This window comes from Chiroxiphia lanceolata, chromosome 5 (genome assembly GCF_009829145.1).
Source record: "Chiroxiphia lanceolata isolate bChiLan1 chromosome 5, bChiLan1.pri, whole genome shotgun sequence".
Taxonomy (NCBI): domain Eukaryota; kingdom Metazoa; phylum Chordata; class Aves; order Passeriformes; family Pipridae; genus Chiroxiphia; species Chiroxiphia lanceolata.
Window position 1 is genome coordinate 65,438,501 of NC_045641.1, and position 9,394 is coordinate 65,447,894.

Genomic DNA, 9,394 nt, shown 5'->3' on the forward strand with positions numbered 1-9,394 from the left:
AGAAATGATGGAAAACAGATCTATTCCCTAGCAGCACAGCTTCCTTTGCTTTCCTTTACCAAAGCAAGCTGCAGATACCAAGAACCTCTGTTGTAATGAGAACTACAGAAGGGAGTTTAAGTTCCTTTCGTGTTCCTGATGTCAAGATCAATTTATGCTGGTCTAGTGCTTCACATTTAATAGAAAACCCCACAGGGATCTTTGAACCTGAGCAGGCTGCCAAGAGCCTGGAAACACTGGTGCAGCAGAGGAGGATGACTTGAGCAGCACAGGACTGGCCCCAACCCTCTACCAGCACATGCACAGACATGGTGAAGAACAGGAACAGGTCTTTCTAAACAAAATAGGCATGAAAACTGGAGGCTGACCAGTACAATACCTACAGTAATACCATATGTTCGTGATGTCTTCAGGAATTTTACTATAGTTTTCAATCCAGGTATTTTCTTCCAACTTTGACACTTCATTTTAGCCCTTAGATTACCTATTTGCCTTATTTCCCACTCTTTTATTCCCTGCTGAGTTCAGTCCAGTTCTTCCCTTTCCATCTCTCCTCTGTTGTTTGTTTTCCTAATCAAATGATCTCCTTCCATTTTTACTGAGCACCACTTACCTAATATTTAAACAAATGAAATAAACCAAATCAAATTAAATAAACCAAACAGAGAAAACCTGCTGTCCCTATGTAATGTTTATCTGTTTAATATAATCCATTGCTCCATGCCATACTCAAACTGTGAAATCTTCAGCCATTGATTGCTTTAGTCTGTTTATATAATATCTAGTGAAACAAAATCATATTTCTAGAGGGCATCAAGGTCTTATCACACTAAAGATAATTAGTCTTGTTGCTGATGGTTAATAGTACCAACAGTTCAACTACGAGCAAGAGGTCTAAGCATATAGATGGAAATAAATCCAAAGAAAAGTAACACAATCACTAATAGCAATTAATGTATATTCTAAACATCAGCCATCATAAAAAAAAGAAAGAAAAAAACAACCAACAGATCTCCTATTATTAAAGTAAGTTCCTTTCTCAGAAACTTCCCATCCAAAGCACTATAAATTATCTCTGTTTTGAGCTGAAGTTCCAAGAAGTTAGAATCAGTTTTACATCTTCCAGCAGCTAATGAAGACTGCATAAGTGCAGACAAAACATTCTGCTGTTATCTCAGTAGTCAGAAAAAACAAACAGAATATTTTATAGCTTAAAATAATTCCTCCACAAAACATTTTTAATACCATGTGACCGTGCTAAGAAAATATGCCAAGTTATTTTGTCATTTTAGTTTGAAATATATAGATGGCTCTTCTGTCATGTATCAAAACACTAAACTCATTTTTCACTGCACAGACAAGCAGCTGGGTGTACACATGGTTAAACACTGCTGAATATTCGGTGTTTTTAGAAAAGCCACCTTAATGGCTAAGAAAATACTCCCTTTGTGTGTCATCGACCATTTAGCCAAATGGGAGTAGAGCATTCAAAGGACAGCTCTGACCATAAAGGTGAAGACAAGGGTTTTATATGTAAGCTGTGGATTCTGGCCAGATAAAACAATAACTCTGGATTCTGGGAGAAATGCCTATCACAGCTCTCCAGGCAGGGCAGGACTCGTGGGCACTGCAGTACTGAAGGCAGGGCACGAGGCATCCTGGCCCTCAGCTCACACCACATCTGGAGGGCAGTGCCTCTCCATCCCCTACTTCTGTCACATCAGATTCCAGCCTTAGCCCCCCTTTACAGTGTTGTTTCCTTGTGTGCACAGGTTTATTCCTACAGAAAGCCACCAATGTTACCTGAAGCAGATCAAACAGAGGCACAGCAGTAATTGCAAGGCAGAGCTTACCAGTACAGAAATGTACTGCACTACCGTGCTCACCACATTTTTGGGGCTCTGCACAGTTTTCCCCAGGCAGCACAACCAGTCCTCAGTCAGCCCTAGTTCCAGAATCACTGCTCTGAACTTTATTTCATGGTATGTGTCAATATTTTATCTTGCCGAGCCCAGCATTAAGGTGCTGAATATTTGGATTATCCAGTGAGGATAAACTATTCTGCAAATTACCAAATGGAACTATCCTGTACTTCTCTTTCCAAGTCAAATTAACACAGGATGCAACGTTATCACTTAGAGACACAGCAAAACAATTAACAAATAAGGTCTGGCAAGCTCTAAGTAAGACAATAATACTAACCGGGTAAACAGCTGATTTGGAAAGAAATAATTTTCAGAGAATCAGGAGTAATCAAAGAAAGAAAAAATAAGCATGATTTCTGTTTTTTCTTTAAAATCAGATAATTTCCTCAGCAGATGTTTCTGATTGCTTTCTAAAAGACAATCTTTTTCTTCCCCTCCAGGAGCATCCATTCCCTGTGCCTATCAGACAAACTTGAAATAAAATATATTCCCTATTGCTGCTATGACAGATCTTTCCACTCTTTAATTTAAGTCCTTGCTGAGATAACATGGAGGCTTTTGTCTGTGTACTGTAGATAGGGGAGTGACAAAGAGGGAAAGTAGATGGCTTGCTTGTTGGCACAGGAAGAATTTACATGAAATCCGGAACTGAACACCAATTTACAAGTCCTAACCCAAATCAACGTGACAGCCCCAGTCTGACCCTGGAACACCACTCTTTATTTTTCCCAGACCAGTAAACAGCAGGCAGGTAAGCCCTGCTTAAAGATCACCAAATGGGTTGATCCTTCACAAACAATCAGCAGTAACCACCTCTCTTTGCCTCCTTCATTGTTCCCTTGGGGACTTCATGGCTGTGATCTTTCCTTTGTAGCGTCAGTTCTGCTGGATGTTGGATCGGTTTTGTCTCAGCTACAAAAAGGGACTTATATGATTGCTCTGTCCAGATAGCTGAATAACTCAGTAAGTTAAATAACCATTAGAACTAACCACAGATGAGGTACAAATAAAATAGCAGTTCTTATAAATAAACATGGGGACATCACCCGCCCCCTTTCCACCAAGTGCTTTGAATTAACCTCTATGGAATAAGATATGTAAACACTGCAAGCCTCAACTTTGATTCACACTGAGACCTTTATAAGATTTACTTCCAGGGGAGACTTGATAGTCCTAGAGAACTATTCAAACTGGCATTTTGAGCAGCAGAGGTCTCCAGTATTTTTGGCCTCAATACTTTGAAGCATAGGACATAAGGCAGTTAAAACAGCCCGTAGATTTAATCATTTTGCAATGCTATATTCTGCTGAAAATATGATTCAATTGTCTTGGTGATTTAATCTATCCCTTGATGTCACAAGTGCTTTCTAATTTTTTAATCTACTTGTTCAGGTCTAACTGTAACGTATTGTACAGCCAGATAATTGTCAGATAGTGTAAGCCAAAGGTTTACCTTCTGGTAAATCTGTGCAAGGCAAAATCAAGGTTTTGGGGATATAGCTGTGCTAGTCTGGTCCAAGTTCCCATCTCTCGGGGCAATGAGATGCATTTTGCAAAATGCCAATAGCTAGAACTTCAACAGATGAGGTTCTAGGACCGTGTGCTAAATCAAGGGCAGAACATAACGTTCCCCAGGGAATATTGCATACCTGGTTGGCAAACAGAGGTAGAATGTTTCCATTTCCAGTGGCTGATGGGGGAGGGAGGTTCCCCCACGCCATTTGAGATGTATGTAACAGAAGCAGCAAGGATTGCATCGGACAGTGGGGAAATCATACCCAGCAATAACATCCACTCCTGATTTTGTAAGGAACATCTACTTTCCTCAGCACCATCTGCTGGACAACAGCAGGTGCTGAAGACCATCACAGAAAAGCTCTATTTTTTCTGTTAGTTTTTAAACTATCCTCTGAAATGTAAGACAAGATTTTCCTTCAACAAATCTCCCTCAGAAGGCAGAGTCATTAAATCTCGTGGGGGACGTTGTTTTTGTTTGTTTTTTTTTTTTAGTTGTTTGTTCTGCTTTTCAAAAAAGACTCCGCAACAAAAAGTGCCTCAGCAATGTCCAATCAACTTCCTGTTCCATTTTAAGTTCTATAGGTCTTTGCTCCAAAAGAGTTGAGCATACTGTGAATTCAGACCTGTTGTAGCTGAGGATACCCTCCAGGGACAGTAGACTTCCACTACTCATATTGTTATCCCAGAGAGTTTCTGGTAAGTGGCAGCTGAAAATATACAAGCAAAAAAAAGGGGGGAAAGAGAAGGGGGTGTTCCACACAAAGCCCTTGCACAGTGTCGAGGCTGGATTTCACACTTTGAAAGGGCAAGGGAAATGGTAAATGTTAATTAAACAGGACCTATGACCAGGAGGCAGCACTGTGATCACCTAATCTGACTTCCTGAATAACACAGACAGTTAACCCAAACATTTCAGAAATGGCTGTGCCCTAAATATGTTTGCACCGAGGGTTTTATTCCCAAATTATCTGGAGACAAAAGAGTAAGCTTTAAAGGAACATCTAAGCTCAAAGTGATTATAATGTAAATGGAGTTGCCGTGGTCACATTTCTTGCTGCAACTGTTTCACAGATGGCAAAGTATCTTTAATCAGAGTTGAGGACCATAAGGAGCAGAGCAGAGCAATGTGCATTCTCTCCCTTTGTACAGAACCACTCTGGGGTGAAGTGTGCCAATTACAGCTTGATCAGGAGTTTTCCGGTGAAATTATTTCTTTTGTCACAAACTCTTGACATGTGAAGAGCAAAACTTTTTGTGCAACAGTACCAGACACAAAGCAAGCTGCATCAAGAAAAATGGAATTTTCAGTTAAAAAAAATAAAATAAAAATCACAGAGACAGGATGAGAGGCACAGAGAAGAAAAATAATAGCAGAGAAATCCAGTGTTTAAGGCACTTCCATAGCACAAGCAAGTTTTACTTTCCCCTTTTCCTGGTCAAAAATCAATGTATCCATAGAAATTGCTTTAATGCCAGTGTACCAGATGGCTGAGGTTATGATCAGACTTGCTGGTGGGCTGCCCTCTGTATCTCCTACTGCAGATCTTTTATTCTGTGTACACAGCTAATGCCCTCTGTGAAATGCTCCCACACTCCAGTTGCCATGGAATACTCATTCACCTTGGACATTGGATCCAACGAGGAATAAACCCTCCTCTCCAAAGTATATTGTTCTATATAAAATGGAACTATTTTAAATTTATTTTTTTTTAAATATGCCAGAGTAGCTGATAGTACAGCTGATCTTGGCATTCACCCTAGATAAGGCAGACTCAGGTAGAAGTCATTATTCTTGATCTCTTGTTCTACCTCCTCCCTTTTTTTTCTCCCTCTCCACACTTAAAAAAAAAAAAAAACCAATCAAGCAACTAAAGAACCAAATAAAATCCACTAAACCCTAACATAAAATAAATACATAAAGGTAATGGGCCTTGTTTTATCTCACTGTGAAACTGGATTCCCCCCCTTTTATCTGCCCTCACTTCAATCAAGCAGCAAATATTTTTTGTCCCAAGCCCTGTTTTCTGTAGTTGTGTTTGTCTAGAGTAACACTACCCTTTCTCCATGTTCTTAAGTAACAACCACAGGAAATCTTTTGATAGAAATTCTAATAAGGGACTCAAACCTCCCTGAGGTTTTACATTTAGAATTTCAGTCTCCAGTTTATAAGTCTGGCTTGAATTTTGCACATCTCCTCTGAACCCAGGTCTGTGCTCACTCAGTCCAATACTTAATAGATTTTTAGAAGACAGGGAAACCTTTTTTAGCAATAATCCCTATTGGATCAGGCAGGACAGAGAACTTTATAAGTATGATTAAAAAAAAAGAAATCAAAAACCCACAAAATACCCCCAAATAAAGTGCAAACCAAACAAAAGACATACCAAAGAGCCCAACAAACCCCCACAAAACCCAAAACAACCGCTCCCCTCCTCCATCCTCACCTGTAATTAATGTTTTGAATAAAGAAAATTAAATTACAGCTGGGATTTCAAGGCAACCACCTCTGTATTGGAAATTGTGTGCATTCAAGCAAGAGGCATTTGTTTTTCCTTGGATGCTTATCTTTTTCCAAATGATGGATTTACAAAAAGGGCAGCTGCAATGGCTGCCGGATTGGTTTTGTGCCTTTAGCTGATTCCTGTCTAACTTCCGCAGCTTGATTATGATTAACTACATGATTTATGTCTTCTTGAAGTGCATAACTCTCTCCTGACAGTTTCACAATCAGCTGCAGGGTCAAGGAGGAACTTCTTCTGTAGGCTTATTGTAGATAAAACCCAAATGGTCTAAAGGTCTCATTTTAAATAGAGGAGCCAACTTCTGGTAGGCAGTAATTGTGGGGGGGGGTGGAAGTCACATGTTTTCCTAAGGTTGTTGGATATTTCAACATAAGTTTTTATGGGAAAAGGACTTTGATAAGAAAAATTATGCAGCGACAGGTTTGAGCAGGGTTTTGCTTTGTTAACCAGTATAAGAAGAAGGGGATTCTTGAAATGTAAAAATTTGGAAAAAAAGGATGAAAAATATCTTGCATTGTTGTAAAGTACATTGTGTAATTCAACATCAGCTGAATTACCCGGCCCTGAGAAGGATCCCATAGGATCCAGAATATGCTGCTGCAGAAATGCAGATACAAAAAGGAACCAGCATCTTATGATTTAGGGTGCTGTGCTCACAACTGAGATGTGGCCTCAGCTGCCTTTTTTGGTGCTCTGAAGGGTCACTCAGTTGAACCCAAATGCAACAAAGAATGAACCATTCTGCCTAAAGTTCAAGCCATGTGCAAGACACCCAAGTTGGTGCAGGGGTGCAGTGTTTGTTGTGCTTGTGCCAAAACACGGCACAACTTCAGAAGCAGTTGAGCAGAACTGGTTTGATGTGCAGAAAATGGGTGGTATCCAAAAAGGTAGAAATGTGGATATGTCACCTTCTCATGCTGCTGCTTTTGATGTTCCTGAGCTTATGTAGCTTCACCTGTCTCAGTTATGAGCTCCAAAAACATCGACAAGCCGGGAAGTACTGAACCCATAAAATCATTTTTTAAGGTTACAAAGCTGTGGGTACAAACACATTTGAAACAACACTCCCAGTGATGCAGGTGTGCTGGAATAGGCAGAATAAAGTGATGTCCTGCTTAATAGTATAACAGCATGTGGGGATGGCATTGGGAACACCTGTCACACAGACTGGTGAGGGAGGAAGCCTAAATCACTGCAACAACTCTACTGAGGAGTTAAGGTTGGGATTTAATGATCTGGCTGAGATAAATAATGATCAGATTCCTCCAAGTTGGTGCTACAGTGACTTCAATGAATTTAAGTCTGGGTTGCTGCCCTGCCTTGGCCCCACACCAGCCCCAATTTATTCTTTATTACTCCGATGGTGTTTGAGCCACCCCACAGCAAATCAGAGGAGATATGCAAACAATTTATTGTTACTTTTATTGCTGAATTCATTTTCAGCTGGATCAGTCCAATGGTCTTGTTCAGATGATATAGTGAACACAAAGGAAGATCTGTGGCTAGGGATGGGGGAAACTCATCCCTTTCATTGACAGGCCCCAGGACCACAGGTTTAAAACAAACGTGAAACAGCACACTCCAAGGGAAAAAACAAAGGTGACTGTTAAGAACTTGGTGGTCTGGAAAACCTTTCCTTCATAGCTTTTGTTTTCAAGGGCTAAGCCAGCTGCCTTGTGCAAGATTAATACAGAATCTCAGTCACACGAGATTGGGGTGGACATAAAGACACCAGAGGACATCCAGAAGAAGGCAGCAACTGAACTGTGTGCTCATTTGTCTCATGCCAGAGAGAATGAGCCTGTCACTGCAAGAAAACTCATCCAAAAAAGGTTTCCAGCAAGGAAATAAGACATGCTTTGAACACAGTTATTTTATCTGCTTACTTGAGGAAAGAGTTGAGCCTGAACGTGTAATGACTAGCCAGAGGCTGAGCAAGCTGTGTGGGTCTGCTGGGGGCTCACTGTATTTGAGGAAGGATTATGCAGCACCGTGAAATCAACAGATTTTTTTTATTCCCACAGCTTTTATAGGCTTGTTCTGTTTTCTCCAGGTTATAAAGTTGTTTTGAAGCCTGGGTCATTGACGTCAGCACGTCACATCCATTCAGCCTTGAATCTTTCCTGACAGCGTTTTTATGCACCTGCGAGCTGGGAGCACGTACAGGCACCAAGAAACAATGGTGAAAGAGGCTTTCATTGCCACCATGAGAACAGATGAAAGCATGGCCCCTGAGGAAAGGTTAAGTGACCAAAGCACTTGAATCTGAGAGATCTTTGAGATGAACTGCAGTCTTCAAATATATAAAAAGGAACTGGGAAAATAAAAAAGGTAGTTGGTTTTTTCGGCTTTTTTTTTTTTTCTTTTGTAACAGGGCAAGAAGTAATGAGCTTAAATTGCTGAGAAGGGGAGTTGAGTACAGACACAAGATTAAAACTTTCTGGCAGCAAGGACAGCGAAGCCTGGGACCAGTTTAACAAAAGAGAATTCTTCATCAAGGATAGGTTCGACAGTTCTGTCATGGATGATTTAGACTAACTGGAAGGAAAAGGGGAGTAGGAGGATTTCTAGAATTCTGAAATAGTCATCAAAATATTAGAATAAGGGTCTTTAAGACTGAAGCATGGACAGCATCACACCTCTGCTGATATCATGGCATGGAGCACGGTCAGCTTCAATTGCAGTGAGGACTTTTCCCTTGTGATTTCAGGCACTCCACAACCCTGCCTCAGTTCTGTTATAGTGAAAGAGAATTCACTGTCTTTCCTTAAAATGTAAGAAAGAGATTGATTAACAACAGACAACCACTATGAGGGTAAATTTCACTGGATAAATTGGGAAGTGATATTCTATGCCCAGGAAGAGACTCTAGTAGACAATATTACTTGTCTCCTCTAGCTTGCACTCTATAAATAATTACCTAAAAAATTTATGCATAGAAACATGAAAACAGTAAAAACATGGAAGGTAAAAAAAAGGAAGTAGTCTTGCATTAATTGCTCTGTATATTGAACAGTAGTTATAGCAGCTGATACCACACACACATAACTGCTGTGGTCCAAATTTGGTACTTCTTAAAAAAAATTTTAAAAAAGCCCCACACAAACCCTTCAACTTTATTTTTACCCATGGCCGCTGGCATCATGTATGTTTACCATTTGTTTCTTTGAAGAACACTAAATCCTAATTGTTGACAAATGTCTGATTTCAAGCAAACCCCTATTGTTGCACATTATTTCTCGTCTCATTCACCTGCTGCAATTTTCACAAAACAAAAAAAAAAACCAAAAACCAAACTCAAACCAAAATAATAAACCTCCCCTCCAAAACACCCACAGGTTATGTTGATAAGGACAAGTTATTTTATATATGCCCTCCAAACAAGACACTATTTTGATGCGGGTTTTTTAATGGGAATGGTGATGCAAC

At 40.1% G+C, this 9,394-nt stretch overlaps 1 long non-coding RNA gene across 1 annotated transcript; it reads left to right on the forward strand.

Moving 5' to 3' along the window:
- The first annotated feature begins 255 nt into the window (after positions 1-255).
- Positions 256-8,306, forward strand: LOC116787585. Its single transcript, XR_004357338.1, has 2 exons — positions 256-439; positions 8,019-8,306. It is a non-coding gene; the product is annotated as an uncharacterized LOC116787585 (long non-coding RNA).
- Positions 8,307-9,394: the final 1,088 nt, after the last annotated feature.